Source organism: Phocoena phocoena, chromosome 17 (genome assembly GCF_963924675.1).
Source record: "Phocoena phocoena chromosome 17, mPhoPho1.1, whole genome shotgun sequence".
NCBI lineage: Eukaryota > Metazoa > Chordata > Mammalia > Artiodactyla > Phocoenidae > Phocoena > Phocoena phocoena.
Window position 1 is genome coordinate 15,092,912 of NC_089235.1, and position 16,730 is coordinate 15,109,641.

At 41.9% G+C, this 16,730-nt stretch overlaps 1 protein-coding gene across 1 annotated transcript in view; it reads right to left on the reverse strand.

Annotated features, from left to right (window-relative positions):
- The window catches only part of SLCO5A1 (solute carrier organic anion transporter family member 5A1), a 117,826-nt gene that overhangs the window by 73,655 nt on the left and 27,441 nt on the right, over positions 1-16,730 (reverse strand). The gene's annotated exons all lie outside the window — the stretch shown is intronic.

The window sequence follows — 16,730 nt, forward strand, 5'->3', positions numbered from 1 at the left end:
AAACAGAGAACTTTAGAGATCCTGTCTATGTTGACATTTGGGTTTCAAACCATGTCCTTTATTTAACTGTTCCCTGTTGTCCTCTTAGAACATCAGAACTTCTTTGGTTACTTCTGAAAGTACAGACCTGGGCTAGTTATTAAGGCAGTCACTAGATAACCAAGAGAGGCTAACAGGTAGTCTCAAGATAAGAAAAGAGGAAGAAGTAGATGTCCCTCATCCCAGCTAGAAGATTCTAACAGGCTGAGGGAACTCGAGGCCAGTTTTGCCATGAAGCTGGATTCAGCACCCTCAAAACACTAATATTTTCAAATCACCACTTGAGAATCAAAGAAGACCTCACAATGTGTTTGGTTTATTGTTAAATGAGGAATCTTACTTAAAGGTTAATAAATCTCCTTAAATGGCATGAGTGAGACAGTCCAAATGGAAAGCACTAATGCACAGCTGAATTTGAAAAAATTTTAAAGCACATGTCCAAAGGGAGAGGGTTGTTTACTGTCAGTAGATCAGAAAGGTTGTCATTCTGTCCAAAAAAATGTGGCCATCAAAATGGGCTTATAGGAAAAATGACAACAACAGATGCACTGTCATTTGTTTATATTGCTTTCACTGCTGTGATTGAAATTTATTTATTAAATAAATTTTAATTTAATTAATTAAATTATTGTTATTTATTTTTAAAATAAATAACATATCGCCAATTTGTACATTTTAAGGTAGAATAGGAAATTCCTTGAAAGTCATAGAAAAATCTAGCTGCACTCCAAACACGTTTCCCCCTGTTGAAACTCAGTTATTTGGGGACAAATCAATAAACACTTTTAAGATACGCCTGTGTGAAAGGCATGATAATCTCAGGTGATACACGCTTCTCATTTCTGTTGCTTTCGTGCATTTTAACCAAAGAATAAATAAGTGATTTGTCATATCCTTTAAATAGTACCTATTTACCAGAAAGCAAATTTGGACTAGTCAGAATCCCTTCGGCTGACTTTATCAGCTGCTCCTAAATAAACACTGAATAACCTTATACTTCCTGTAACTTATAACTACAGACAGTAATTTAACACCTGCTCACACTTTCCTCACCATTTCAAAAGAGAAAAGCACAGTGTTTATTTATCTTACAGAACCATATGATTGTAACAAGACATTAGGTTCTTCGACTTCTCCATCTGTGTTTGGAAATGAAGAACCGAGGCATAGCAGCAAGTAATTGGCATTCTTTTGGACGCATGCTTTTAATAAAATAAAATTTGAATTTTGATAAATATCTTGTTAACCTCTCTGTTTACAGCCTAAAACAGAACTCAAGAATAGAAAGTACTTTTTCAGTTTCAGGTATTCCCATAAGCACATGAAGATAAAATAGATGTTTACACCTCCAGGCAAACCAGCGCCATTTACAACTCAAAATTGCAATGAGGCCAGAATGTGACACAAATCATCTCCCCAAAATTGTTCTTCTGGCGTGAAAGAGACTGTCTTACAAACACAGACGGAGGAAAAGGTATTTCCGCCATACTCTTTATGCCTGGGGCACTTGCATGCAGCAGCTGGAAGTGCCAAGAAGCCGTGTGCAGGATGTGTGCTGGCAGGACCACTCAATCAGCCAGTGAATGGAAAACCAATGATATAACGTGCACCAAGAAACCTTAACTGCTTTATGAACTATAGATCAAGCTTTTTAAAATTCACCTATACAATCAGAAAAATTCATTTTTATTATATAGCAAACAATGTTAGGTCCGATGGAATCACTCTCCTTAACAGAAATACATATATGTACATCTACATATGTACATCTATATAACTATACTACAGGTTATACTATATAATATAGTACAATAACTATGCTGAATACATAAATATATGTTTATATATTTATAAATACATATCATACATATATGTATATATAACTTACTACTATAGTCCCATTTAGTAAATAAATCACTCTAGCCACTGAGTGAACATTTGTTAATTCATTAACTAATGGCACTTATTCAGAGTTTTTTAGAGGAGCAAATTGTTAAAGCAAACCACTAACTCCCTCAGTCAAAAATTCCTAATCAGGACTTGAGGACATGGGGAGCGGGAAGGGTAAGCTGGGACGAAGTGAGAGAGTGGCATGGACATATATACACTACCAAATGTAAAATGGATGGCTAGTGGGAAGCAGTCGCATAGCACAGGGAGATCAGCTCGGTGCTTTGTGACCACCTAGAGGGGTGGGATAGGGTGGCCATTCACTTTATAACAAAGTGAATCAGCTATACATATGCATATATCCCCATATCTTCTTTTGAGATTAAATATGCCCTGCTCTTTACTTATACTTATCTCTTTGAATATTTATATTCGAATATTTATATTTTGTCTTTTGAAGTAGCTCTTCAACCTGGACAGCAGGAACTATATCATATATAATATTAGGTAGCAGTTAAAACACAGACTCCAACCTCCTGGGTTCAAATCCCTGCTTCAATTCTTCCTCATTATGTGATGTTAGCAAGTTGCTCAACCTCTCTGAGCCTCATCTCTAAAATTGAGATGGTAAAAGTACTTCCCCGTAGGGTTGTTACAGGCATTAAATGGGTTCATTCTTGTAAAGCGTGTGGACTGTTGGCACATGGTGAGGGCTACAGAAGACTATGCTGGTTTTGTTGTTATTATTATTTCATACTAGCTGATACACACAGTTTAGTGTTTGGGCATGGGAGGCATTCAGTAAATATTTATAGGTTGGTTACATATCTGTGTTAACCATGTCTTTCATTTTCTTTATTCTTATGCTTTGACATCTGAGGATTTGCAAAGCCTGGAGGGACAGCCCCTCCCAAGGTTTAGCCAACCCCTAGAGATGGTGAGCAACTCAAAGTGAGAGTTCACTTTTCAAATGCAAACCAACCAAGATGGAGCCCACACCTCAAACACCTCTTTTGTTTAGCTCCACACTCCAGGCCACCATCCACCTGCCCTATTCATCCCAGAGCAGGTACCAGACAACTAGGGACAGACAGCACCTACACCCCAGGGCCCTCTGAAGTTATTCAGAAGAGCCAATCCTACACCTGATTACCCTGCCTCACTCATTCCTTCCTGGGGAAACTACAATAAAGGCTCTCGCTCACAGTTCCTCCCTCTCTACCTCCAACTGATCCTGTCACTGTGTGCCCCCCTTCTTGGCAACTGCGAGAAGCAAACTATCTTTTCAATGGTAATCATCTCCTAATCTACTGGCCTCACGAAACCTCAAATTTCCCCTTAATACACTGTATTTTAGAACAGTATCATGGCCAGAGAATGACTATGTCCCGTAATCCCTACCCTGTGCCTCTGGCTTCTCCTTTGTCTGGACCTGCTTCCCCCCTTTCTCACCAAGACATACAGTTTCCCCATTACTTGCTCATTAGTAACAGACTTAGATACAGAACCATCTGAAGTTGTCTCACTCTTCCTCTCTTCTCTTGCCGTCACTCCACTTCTCATCTACCAGCTCTGTCTTCACTTGACCCCTACCTAGCCTGTCTCCTGTAGTTTAGATATTATTCCTCTCCTGACTATGCCTTCGTTTCCTCTTGCCCAGTTGTATGTTGATGTCTTCCAGTAGCATCCCCTGTGGCTTGATTTGTCCCCAGGGTCTCTGCTTTTTATGTGCTGGCTGCATGGTCACTCCCTATTCCTTTTCTCCAGAACACGGTATTTACTGCTTGACCTATAGCTCTATGGTCCTCATGTGCTACACTCCCCATCCTTCAAAGCCCGGCTCCTTCATGAGGCCCCCTCTGACCTCTGGAGGCCACAGGAACGTCTCTCCTTGAATGTCACATCAAGTATCATCTGTGCTGCCTACTGGAACAGGTGTGTTTTACTGTGTGTTTCACCTCTTTATCTTTCCAAGTAGCTTGGATGCTCCTTGAGGGAGACAGCATGAACTACACATTTCTAAATCTCCTCGAAGACCTCAAACACAAAACTACTCACACAGGGAGGCCTGATGTCATTACAGCACAGGGAACATGACCCCGGAGTCAAACCGTCTCAGGGTAGACTCCCACTCCCCTGCTTCTGTGCAAATTATAAATAACAGCAAGTAATTTACCCTCTCTTTTCTCAAAAAATGGACATGGGCGCGAAAAAAAAAAAAAAAAAAAAAAAAAAATGGACATGAAGTACGAATATGCACATAAAGTGCATAGCATATAACAAACACTGAAGAAATATTAAGTTGTGTTTTTGTGTGCTGAAAGATTACCTATTCATTCTCTAATAAATATTATTAAATATTAATTTTGTATCGATCAAACATGCATTATTTAACAGAAGGCACCCTTAACAGGTTTATAGGACCTTAAAAAATGACCTCTTCTAGAATCACTATTTTTGATAATGGGCCGGGCAGATGAAAGTGGGGAGAGAGAACATCTAGACCTTTCTTTCCTCACAGAACTGCAGCAAACAGCATCTTTCTGAAGCTCAGCATATGCCTGTATCCGTTCTTCTTCAATAACCTTTAGGGGTTCTTTTTTTTTTTTTTTTTTTTTTTTTGCGGTACGCGGGCCTCTCACTGTTGTGGCCTCTCCCGTTATGGAGCTCAGGCTCCGGAGGCGCAGGCTCAGCAGCCATGGCTCACGGGCCCAGCCGCTCCGCGGCATGTGGGATCTTCCCGGACCGGGGCACGAACCCGTGTCCCCTGCATTGGCAGGCGGACTCTCAACCACTGCGCCACCAGGGAAGCCCTAGGGGTTCTTTTAATGATACAAAATATAACATGGATTCCCTGAATCCATGAGACAACTTTCAAGAGCACAAAAAATAATTATTTTTAAAAAATCATCCACAATTCCTACCATCCAGATAATAATGGTAATAAATATGTTGTACTATTCATATACTGTATCAACTTTTTAAGTTACTGGAATTATACAGTACTTGTTGTTTAACTGTTTTTAATATGTTTAATATTATAGTACTTGTCTATAATATGTTTTTCACATAATATCTTGGACATTTCCTGTGTCGATACATATTTTTCTAGAACATTTGTCAAGGCTAAATGGTGCGTCACCATGTGGCTATGATACGTCAATACTTCACTTAATAATCCTTTCCTGATGCCAGCTTTAAGCTGTCACAAACGTCTGACTGAGGTAATTCCTCTGAAGATTGTATGACTAATTTGGAGCTTTGTCACTGCGTGTGTTGCACAGAACCAGACCTTCATGGCCCGAGGATTATAACTCCTGCCCCAAACCAAGCTGAGTCACGTACTTTTGTAGAGTTAAGAAGCCACACTTGGGGACTTCCCCGGTGGAGCAGTGGTTAAGTATCCGCCTGCCAATGCAGGGGACACGGGTTCGAGCCCTGGTCCGGGAAGATCCCACATGCCGCAGAGCAGCTAAGCCTATGCGCCACAACTACTGAGCCTGTGCTCTAGAGCCCGTGCTCCGCAACAAGAGAAGCCACCGCAATGAGAAGCCCGTGCACCGCAACCAAGAGTAGCCCCTGCTCGCCACAGCTAGAAAAAGCCTGACTGCAGCAACGAAGACCCAAGGCAGCCAAAAAATAAAATAAAATAAAATATTTCTTAAAAAAAAAAAAGAAGCCACACTTGATGGGAAAGGGCCCCCTTCAATGGGGGGAACTAGCGCTTCACCTTGGCCTTGGACATCACAGCAGGTTCGTCAGAGACCACTCTTGGGGAAGACTGACCCAGCTACAACTTAAGGACTGTCCCCTCGCCTGCTTCCAGCCCATGTTTCCTTCACTTATCTTTTCACAAGCTTTGTTACCTTCAGACCCTTCTTTTTAATCTCCTTCTGAAATTACTCTTTACCCTATTCCGTGACCACTTATGCTTTCTACGTTAAAGCCCATTAACTTCTATTTTTAATCCCATTTACCTTCACATTTTTAATGTTTCTCCTGTAGACTTAACCTTTATATAATCTTCAAAATTTTTTATTGAAATTGTCAACCTATTGAATCAAAAAGTTAAAATGGATAATATTTTTTAACATCTTTATTGGAGTATAATTGCTTTACAAGGGTGTGTTAGTTTCTGCTGTATAACAAAGTGAATCAGCTATATGTATACATATATCCCCATATCCCCTCCCTCTTGCATCTCCCTCGCACCCTCCCTATCCCACCCCTCTAGGTGGTCACAAAGCACCGAGCTGATCTCCCTGTGCTATGCGGCTGCTTCTCACTAGCTATCTATTTTACATTTGGTAGTGTATATATGTCCATGCCACTCTCTCACTTCGTCCCAGCTTACCCTTCCCCCTCCCCGTGTCCCCAAGTCCATTCTCTACGTCTGTGTATTTATTCCTGTCCTGCCCCTAGGTTCTTCAGAACCATTTTTGTTTGTTTGTTTTGCATTGTATCTTTTTAAAAACACCTTTCACCTGGGTTTTATTTTTTAATTATTTTTAATGATTTTAATGATTTTAATATTTTAATGATTTTAATAATCATTTTTAATGATTCTTTTAAATCATTGATTACCTTCTAGTTCTCATACCTTAAGTAAGTTTACTTACTTTTTTAGCCTTATTTTTATTAGGCTAATTTTTTTATTTTTAAAAATTTGTTTGATTTCAAACCTTAAATCTTGTTAAACTCCTGAATTTGAACTTGTGTTTTTGTATTTGGCGGTTTCTCTTTCTTTTCTTTATCCTTCTGACAAGATCTTCTTTGAACAGTCTTTGTTTAGCTTAGTCTTCTCTTACATTTTGCTTATTTTGTGATCAGTTTTAGCAGTAGCTTGTTAGAAGCTGGGCTGGGCCTCGTATCACATCTGGACCCATCTCCCCACTGTCTCTGTGGTCCTGTCCCCGCTGCCCTGCATGGCTCCCCCCGCCAGTTAGGAACGGCAGCCTGAGCGACTCAGGGTTAATTCTGCCCTGGGCTCAAGGCTCGCTTTGCACACGGCTTATTTGATTAGCTGGACCCTATGATTGTTGTCTCGAATTATCCAGTAATGAGAACATTCAAGTTCTAAATCCAAGGTCTGCGATGAATACGCGCTAACAGTAAGACAAGCCAGGCCCGCAGAGTGAAACAAACGAGCCAGAGGGCACCTCGTCAGTTCCGCCTGCCCAGGGGAGGGTCCTACGGGTTGATCAACCTTCCCGGTGGCTCCGTGAGAGAAGAAGCACGACGCACCCCGCGATGTCAACCTGCACGGGTTCCACCCCTGCAGTCGGACGCCTCCGTGTCTCCATTTCTGGCAGAGTTGAAAGGCCCTCCTTCCTCATCACAAAAGCCCAACTTGACTACAAAATTATCTCGAATAAGGTTGTTCCGTGAGATCAGCTACGACCCAGGCAGCAGCTCTCTCTGAAGTCTACGGAATCTGTGTTGGGTGACTCAACCTGTCCCTTGTCGGAGAGCGGGCAATTTTCTCTGTCCTTCTAGGTTCTTCTGGCTGGTCTAAGAATTCAACTGACATGAATCAGATTAACAGGAGAAAAATCACACAAAAGTTTAATAACATGTGTACGTGGGAGAGACTCGGGAAAACTCAACTCACCAAAATGGCCAAAGCCATTATACCAAGGCCAAAGCCTTAAACACCAAGTTCAGCTAAAGACAAAAGAGGATGTTGGGGGTAGTGGTTCGGGACCTCAAAGGGGAGTAAGGCAATTTCACATGGAGATGGAAAAGCAAAGAATTGGTAAATGAATGCTTGTTGGCCAGGCAGAGACTCCGGGACACAGAGAGGAATTGTAACAAACACACTTTGCTAGGGTCCCCCTGTCCACACACCTAGTTCCTCCATAGTTATCTACAGTGATAGCTCCCTTCCCGGAACAGGTCCTCTATCTAGACTTTTATGCACTTAGGGGGAAGGTCAAATGTTCTTCCCGAGTCTTTTGGGCCTTGATTATTTTCAGCTTGAAATAATCCCATGCCAAAGAGCTATTTGGGGTGGTAAGTTTTCCTCGCCTACACCCTAAATCCCAAGAAACGACTCCAGAACCTCTCACAGTGGTCAGTCAGGCAGCCATGAGCCTCACTGGACCGGGGAAACCGAGGGGCCCAATCAAACCCAGCAAAGATCCCAGTACCACAGAGGGCTTCGCAGTCACCTCCTTCCTGGCCTCATACCCCAAATGGTTGAGCAGCGCTCCACATCGCCGGGTCACAGGTCTCTCACTCAGCCATGCTGTCTGTGATGCCAGGCCCTGGGACAAGGAGGGGGCATTGCAAAGGTGAATGAGAGGGGTGTGTGGTCCCCCAGAAAGAAACAAGTAAAACCAACTATGATTCAAGGCTCAGTGATTAAATACAACCAACACCAACGACGCGCTGTGGACCACAGGGGAAGAATGATGCATTGTAACAGTTGAGGAGAGAGGACAGAGAGAGCTTCACGGAAAAGAGGGCTCCTGGCCTAAGCCTGCAAGGATACGAGAAAGGACACCAGCGGCTGAGGGGTTCGTGTGGCAGAGGTGTGGCAATTTGGAAGCGCCCAGCGTGTTCAGGGAACTGCAGGTGATCTTACACCTGGGGCGGGGGGAGGTAGAGAAGAGGGACCACCGCCGCCGCCATCCCCCGCCCATCCGGGGGCCTTGGTACCCAGCTGTGTGCAGGCTGCCAGCCCCTCTGCTCTGAGACAGTGAGGGTGGACAGCAGCATCTCACTGGCTTCCCCTACCATTCAGCATCCTTAAGAAGTGATTTTTCTGCTGTTGAGGAACAAGTTGTGCAGGGCAGGCCTTCTAGGAAGGGAAACCAGGGCCCTGGTCCTGGACCTCCTGAGCACTTGTTTCTGTCTTCCCCTCCCCTCCCTTCCCTCTCTCCCTCCGACACCAGTCATTGCAACTCAGGCGGGACGGAGTCCAGGGTACCATGTCATGGCCGGAGGCCTCTCATGCCACCTCATCGCTGCTGGCCCCAGCTCTTGGGAGTGTAAACAATTCTCCTTCTCATGCATTCTCATTTATGGGCAGAATTCAGTGAAAGAACCACTACCCTCAATTGGGGCGGGAAGGGGGCACATCTTTTCTTTCCACCTGTTCAGTTTTCAGGCTCCCTTCTTTCAAGAAAAGCCATTCCGCTTTCCTTTGGGACCATCCGTCTCCTCACCGTACAGTCCTGACGGCCTGTCAGACATGGAGCTCTGTCCTTGGTGGTTCATCGGTGGATAGGGGACGAACCCAGGCCAATCGATCAGATGTTCTTCTTCTCCTTGTAATATTTTCCCCCGGATCCCCATGTGGCTCACTCCCTACTTCTTCCTGATCTCTGCTCAAATATCACCCCTTAGAGTAGCCAACACTCACCCCATATCTAACAGGACACCCCGTTCCCCACCCTCAGCACGTCTGATCGCCTTACCCTGCTGGAGATCTCACTGTGGCACACATCACCACACAACGTGACTTTTGGGGGCGGGGGGGGGCTGCTTAGTGTCTGTCTCTCCCACTGGAATGTCAGTTCCACGGGAACAAGGACTTTTTTCAGGGATGCCTTATCAATCCCTACGCACTGCTGACCATCGGCACTAATAAACGTCATCAAACAGAGACACCAGGCAGGCATGGCCTTCCACCCCTGAGTGAAGTAACAGCAGCCGTCCAAGTGGATTCATCCTTGCAACACTGCACTCCATCCACGGCTTGCTCTCCCTGAATCCCTGGCGCTGCCCTGTCCTGTGTGCCATCTCTATCCCCCTTTCCCATGAAGTGCTGGGTTTGACAGACGTGGTTCCCGGGCTTTACAGTCACAGAGCACTGACCCTCACCCCACCCCACTCCAGGCCTGACCCTTACCTCTGCCAGGCCCTCCATGGGCCACCACCCTCCCCTGCTGGGCTTCCCAAATCCTCAGACCCTCTGTGTAACTGGCCTGGATTTGCCATACCCTCATTTGAACTTGACCTTTAATGGACCAACCCCTGCATCCGTGTTGCTCCTCACCACCCACTACTCATCCCTCTCTATCCACCACTTCCCAATGTCCCCTCTGGGGCAGGACCTACTTTCTCAGTGACCCACGTGGCTGTGCACGCCGCTAGGAACTGATGCTGACAGGGGTTTAGCTTACAAGTAAAATTCGGGCTCAGTCTCAGGACCTGGGCTCACACCCAGAATGCTCCCACAGAGAAACGTTTTGCATACCTGCCTAAGGTCCTCAAATGACCACCAAAGCCATCTGGGACATAGTGATAGGAGGTCGCCTTCTTGAATATATTTCGTAGCACAGCTACTGTACACAACAAGAGGACATGAAAAGCAAGCCACACTTCACTGCAACATAGCAGCAGTGACACCAACTGACACTCAACTCGCACAGCTTCCTGAAAATTAGCCAAGGTACTTCCTAGCACCAGAGCGCCAGGTTGAAGGAAAACATTCCCTCCTCACTCATGCCTTCCACTCACAAGCACAGGCAGATAAGAGACCTCTGATCTCGGTTATTTTGAGCAGCAACTTTTCTTTCTTTTAAGTGATTCAGTTATTTTGACCCAGGCCTGACGGCAAAAGAAGAGCTGCCACAGCAGTCAGGGAAGAGTCTATCGCTTTGCCAAAACATTCAGAGAGCATCTAAGGTCACAAATGAGAAGATGAGGGTGATGCCTTTAAGTAGATTCCGAGTGTATTTTGCTCTCCACCAGAGCAAACAGTAGTTGGTTGACACTCACCATCTTTCTTTAGAAATACTTTCAAAGTCATTTGTAGTCTAAAAGGAAACACACAAGTACATATGGAAACAGCCAGTTGCACTTAATTCATACCTGGGGCATGGTGGGGGGAGGGTAATGTGCTGTGGCTTTAAAACATCAAATTGGCCACCTGTGACTGACCACTGTCTATAAATTTAATCTAGTCCTCAGGAAGGACCACAGGATAGCTACCGTGAAAGCATGAAAAAAAATTAAGTCAAAAATGTTTTAATTGTAATTTGGGGGCAAAAAGAAAGTTTTATTAGAAATAGACTCACAGACATAGAAATTAAACTTATGGTTACCAAAGGGGAGGGGGGGAGGGATAAACTAGGAGTTTGGGATTAAAATACACACACTACTATATGTAAAATAGATAACCAACAAGGACCTACTATATAGCACAGGGAACTATATTCAATATCTTGTAATAACTATAATGACAAAGAGTGTAAAAAAATATATATATATATATATTTATATATAGATGTATAACTGGGACTTCCCTGGTGGCACAGTGGTTAAGAATCCACCTGCCAATGCAGGGCACATGGGTTCGAGCCCTGGTCCGGGAAGATCCCACATGCTGCAGAGAAACTAAGCCTACACGCCACAACTACTGAGCCTGCACTCTAGAGCCCACGAGGCACAACTACTGAGCCCACATGCCACAACTACTGAAGCCTGAGCACCTGGAGCCCGTGCTCTGCAACAAGAGAAGCCACCGCAATGAGAAGTCCGTGCACTGCAATGAAAAGTAGCCCCCGCTCGCCACAACTAGAGAAAGCCCATGCGCAGCAACAAAGATCCAATGCAGCCAAAAATTAATTAATTAATTAATAATAATAATAAATTAATAACTTTAAAAAAAGATACTGTCATCAAGACAACGTAGTATTGGCTTAAAGATAGACAAACAGATCAATGGAATAGAAAAGAAAGTCCAGAAACAGACCCACACATATATATGGACAACAGGCCTTTGACAAAGAAGTAAAGATAATTCCATTGAAACAGGATATTCTTTGCAACAAATGGTGCTGAAACCATTAGATATCCGTATAAAAAAGGAACTGAAAATAGATCACTGACCTAAATGTAAAACCTATAAAACTTCTATAAAACTATAAAACTTGTAAAACAGTTGGGGAAAATATTTTTCAACAGTTTACCAAAGAATATCTGTGGATGGCAAATAAAAACATGCAAGATGTTCAGTATCATTAGTCATTAGGGAAGTGCAAATTAAAACCACAATGAGGGGAAAGGGGGGAAGTAAATTAGGAGTTTGGGATTAACATATATGCACTACTATATATAAAATAGATAACCAACAAGGACCTACTGTATAGCACAGGGAACTCTACTCAATATTTTGTAATAACCTATAAGGGAAATGAATCTGAAAAAAAAATATATATATATATATTTATATATCTGAATCACTCTGCTGTACACCTGAAACACAACATTGTAAATCAACTACACTTCAATTTTAAAAAAACCACAATGAGATACGATACCACTAAACTCCTATTCAAATGGTTAAAATTACAAAGATAATTCTACCAAGTACTGGTGAGGATGTCAAGCAATTAGAACTCTCATGCACTGCAGAGGTGCAACATAAAATGTTATAGACACTTTGGAAAACAGTTTGGTGGTGTCTTAAGGAGTTAGACATATAACTACCCTGTGATTCCAGCATTTCACTCCTAGGTATTTTCACAAGAGGTATGAAAACATGTGTCCATACGAAGGGTTACATACAAATATTCAGAGCAGCTCTATCTGTAGGAGCCAAGAACCAGAAACAACAAAAACGTCCACCAAGAGGTAAGCAGATAAACTAATTGTAGCATATTCATACAATGGAATACTATTTAGCAGTACAAAGAAATGAATTATTGATACACACTAAAACATGGATAAATCTCAAAATAATTACGCTCAGTGAAAGAAAGTAGACACAAAAAAGTCCATACTGTATAATTCAACTTATAAAATTCTAGAAAATGCAAACTAATCTAAAGTAATAAAAAAACCAGTCTGTGGTGATGGGGCGGGAGGGGGCCAAGCAGGAGGGAGGGATTACAGAGAAACTCAAGGAAGCTTTTGTCAATGTTGCACAGTCCTGCAGTCCTGATTGTGGTGACGGTTTCGCGGGTACATATATATGTCAAAGCTTATCAAATTATATATTTTATCAAATTATATATTTTAATTATGTGCGGCTTATTTCAGACTCACCTCAGGGAAAAAAAGACATTTTTCTAAAAGTCAATTCTATAAATTTACTAAAAGTCATTGGATTATATTCTTCAACTGGGTAAACTTTATGGTACGTAAGTTATGAGTCAGGAAGTCATTTAAAAAACGACTAGAAGAAAACACACCATGTCCTGAAAGTTGTTAGCTGAGGGTATTGAAATTACAATGGGATGTTTTCTTGTTTTCTTTATAACGTTCCATATTTTTCAGGTTTTTCTAATTGAATACAAATGTTAATAAGGAAAAAAATTTTTCAAACATACCTTCTGGAATTAGTACTTTTATCTCTTTCAGCTACTAATAATCAGCTAACAAATGTATCATCTTTGTGTAAATTTATAATAAATATATTTTTTAAAACTTGAAGGAAGCCTATACGGGATAATGGACTTTTTTGTTGTTCTTATATCTACGGCACCTCCTACAGGGGCACCTGACACATAGTGAGCACTGAGCGCATACCTGATGGATGACAACACAGTATCTGTAAAGCAATTCTCCATTCTTTTTATGATCGATCTGCCCAATACTTCATGATGACTTCTCCCAGGCTAAATTATTATAATAATTAGGGATGGGCAAACTACCGGCCAAATCCAGTAAATGAAGTTTTATTGGAACCCAGCCATATGCATTCATTTATACATTGTGCGTAACTACTTTCAACCACAGCAACAGAATTGAGTAGTTGCTATAAAGACCGTATGGCCCTCAGAGTAAAATATTTACTATTCAGCCCTTTATAGAAAAAGTTTGCCTGGGAAAGTGGGAGGTACAAACTATCGGGTATAAGATAGGCTACAAGGATGTATTTTACAACACAGGGGATATAGCCAATATTTTGTAAAAACTGTAAATGGAGTGTAACCTTTAAAAAATGTTTAAAAAATAAATTTTTTTTTAATTCTTAAAATTAAAAACAAAGGTTTGGCAACCCTTGTAATAAATAATGACGGTCATTTATTGCACATTTACCATCAACTAAATGTTTGCACACATTATTTTCTTTCTTAATTTTCACCTCTAAGGGAGTTATAATCATCTAAGCTATGGATATAAATCACAGAGGTATGGGTGAGATGTTGTTTAAATGCATATCTGGAAAAGCCACTTTTCTATAAATGTGCTATTTTTAATCAGTTATCTATGTAGAGTATAAACGTAAAAGTAAGGAATATTTGTACAAAAAAGAAATTCATTTGTAAAGTCCATCTTTCCAAAGTTGGCAATTTCTCAAAGACTTAATTTCTAAGAGTATAAACCCCACATACTATTTTAGTTGAACTATAATTCACTGTGAAGTAGAATAACTACCTTCCAGAAACTACACTAGGCACTTTACATCTTCTGTGCCACTCAACACTAACAACTTCATGGAGGAAAAAAATATATTTTCGTTCTCACTTTACAGATGAGAAAGCTGAGTCCCTGAGCAGTTAAGATCAGCAATTAGTAAGTAAGAGAGACAAAATCAGAACGTGGCTCTATCTGAAACCAAAGCCTATCTTCTCTCCATTTGTGGACACATGTCTCCAAAATACAAAAAAGCAGGCGTTTAATTATAAGAAGTATATAGGGGAATTCCCTGGCAATCCAGTGGTTAGGACTCCATGCTTTCACTGCCAAGGGCACAGGTTCAATCCCTGGTTAGGGAACTAGTATCCCGTAAGCCATATGGTGTGGCCAAAAAAAAAGAGAGAGAATTGTATAGGTCTCTACTGCCAAGGAAATTAAATATATTAGAACTGAAAATCCCAAAATATTTTTGGAACTGTTAGTAGCAGGAGTTTTAGAAGCACTCTAAATAAAAAGAAGCTCGCTATTTAGATTTCCGTCTCGTTTCATCCCTAATTGGCTGCCATAAGGATGGCAGAGAAACCTACATTATCTGAAAAATACATTCCAAATATGTTGTATGACATTTACTTCAATATTATGGTGAAGACTCAGAAGAGCACACCAACTGTTAACAGCAGATTAAATTTACCTCCTGGGAAGGATGTCACTGCCAAGAAACACCTTCCAGGTCAACAGCCATAGGTATGACACAACTCCTGTTTGCTTTCCAGGCACTCAAAGAAGCATGATTCTCCCAGGAAAGATCCAAGTCTAGAGCAACGCTTAGACATTAAGAGAATAATCTCATGTGCAAATGTCCCTGCAGTCACTGGCATCATCGCGGCCATCCACTGGATTTTATAGACATTTGAGTGATATAAACTTTCCAGGACAGCTTTAATGTGACCCTCCCACCACCCCATCAATCCACAGAAATTAATCCTATCACAGTAGGTGCTTCCAGTAGGGCTCACTATAAAACTTACTCTTGTATTTAGAGAAGCGTTCATACTCAAAGTCTACAGTCACTGACGGGAGAACTATTACCAAAAGATAACACTGGGCACTTATTATATGTAAGATACTGTGCTAAACGCCTTTATATGTATTTTCTCACTTCAACTTCACAGCAGCCTTATGAAGCATATACTATTGTCCTAACTTAAGGCGTTCTCCTTTGTAATCACCTCATTGATGAAGGGACAGAATAAATTCAACCCAATTAAAAACAGATAATCCCTGACTCTTTGTTATCTAACAATAATGAAGATAATTTATCAATACAAGCACTTTTACTATGTTACTATACTCGCCACCACAGATCTGTCCTCATCTCTTCCCTACTAATGTGGCCAGACTCCCACAGAGACACCTGAAGCGTGAAATCAGAAGAGCCTTAAGTCATTTCAATCCATGGCATCTAGCACTACGACACATCAACCTCTTCTTATGAAGAGTAACTTTATTCTTTCTAACTTCCGATACATTTCTGATCAATCGAAATTCCGACCTATACATGCCCTAAATTGACATACCTTTTTTCCCCCATTGGAAGTTGCGACGGGTTAATTTTATGTGTCAACTTGACTGGGTAAGGGATGCCCAGACAACTGGTAAAACTATTTCTGGGTGCATCTGTGAGGGTGTTTTTAGAAGATTAGCATTTGCGTCAATAGACTGAGTAAAGAGATCCACCCTCACCAAAGTGTGTGGGCATCATCCATTCCTATGAGGGCCCGGATAGGACAAAAAGGTGGAGGCAGGGCAAATTCTCTCTCTTCTTGAGCTGGGATGCCCACCTTCCCTTGTCCCCAGACATCGGAGCTCTCAATTCTCATGCCTTCAGACTCCGGAACTCACACCAGCAGCCCCTCAATTCTCAGGCTTTTGGACTTGAACTGAAGGTCACCCCCAGCTTTCCTAGTTCTCCAGTTTGCAGATGGCAGACTGTGGGACTTCTCAGCCTCTAGAGCCACATGAGCCAATTCCTACAGAAATCTCCTCGTATAAATATATAACTCCTATTCTGTTTCTCTGGAGAAGCCTAACATAGATTTGCTTCAAATAGCTAACTTTTTCTTTATGTCATATGATTATCATAATTAAGCCGTACCCAGCCACTGACCTGAAAGAAGCTATTAGCTTCACAGGCAGACCTAGTCATCCGCGTCTGCATCTGCTTTCGCACGAGTGTAATTAATCAAGGTTGTCTTTGTTAGCTAATAACGTGAACTCAGGTCCAGGATCCCTCGGCGCAAATCCTCGAGGCTGGATGTGCCTTGGAATGTAGACCTTTTCACATTTTACAGAAGTAAAGGGCGAGTGATGCTGTATATTACGCAGCTCTTAAGGCAGCTTTGCTTCTTTTAGTGAATTTCTGTATGATCATCCCATAATTCTGAAATTTGTGTTTATTCTATCACTAGTAGGAAAAACACAGTTTA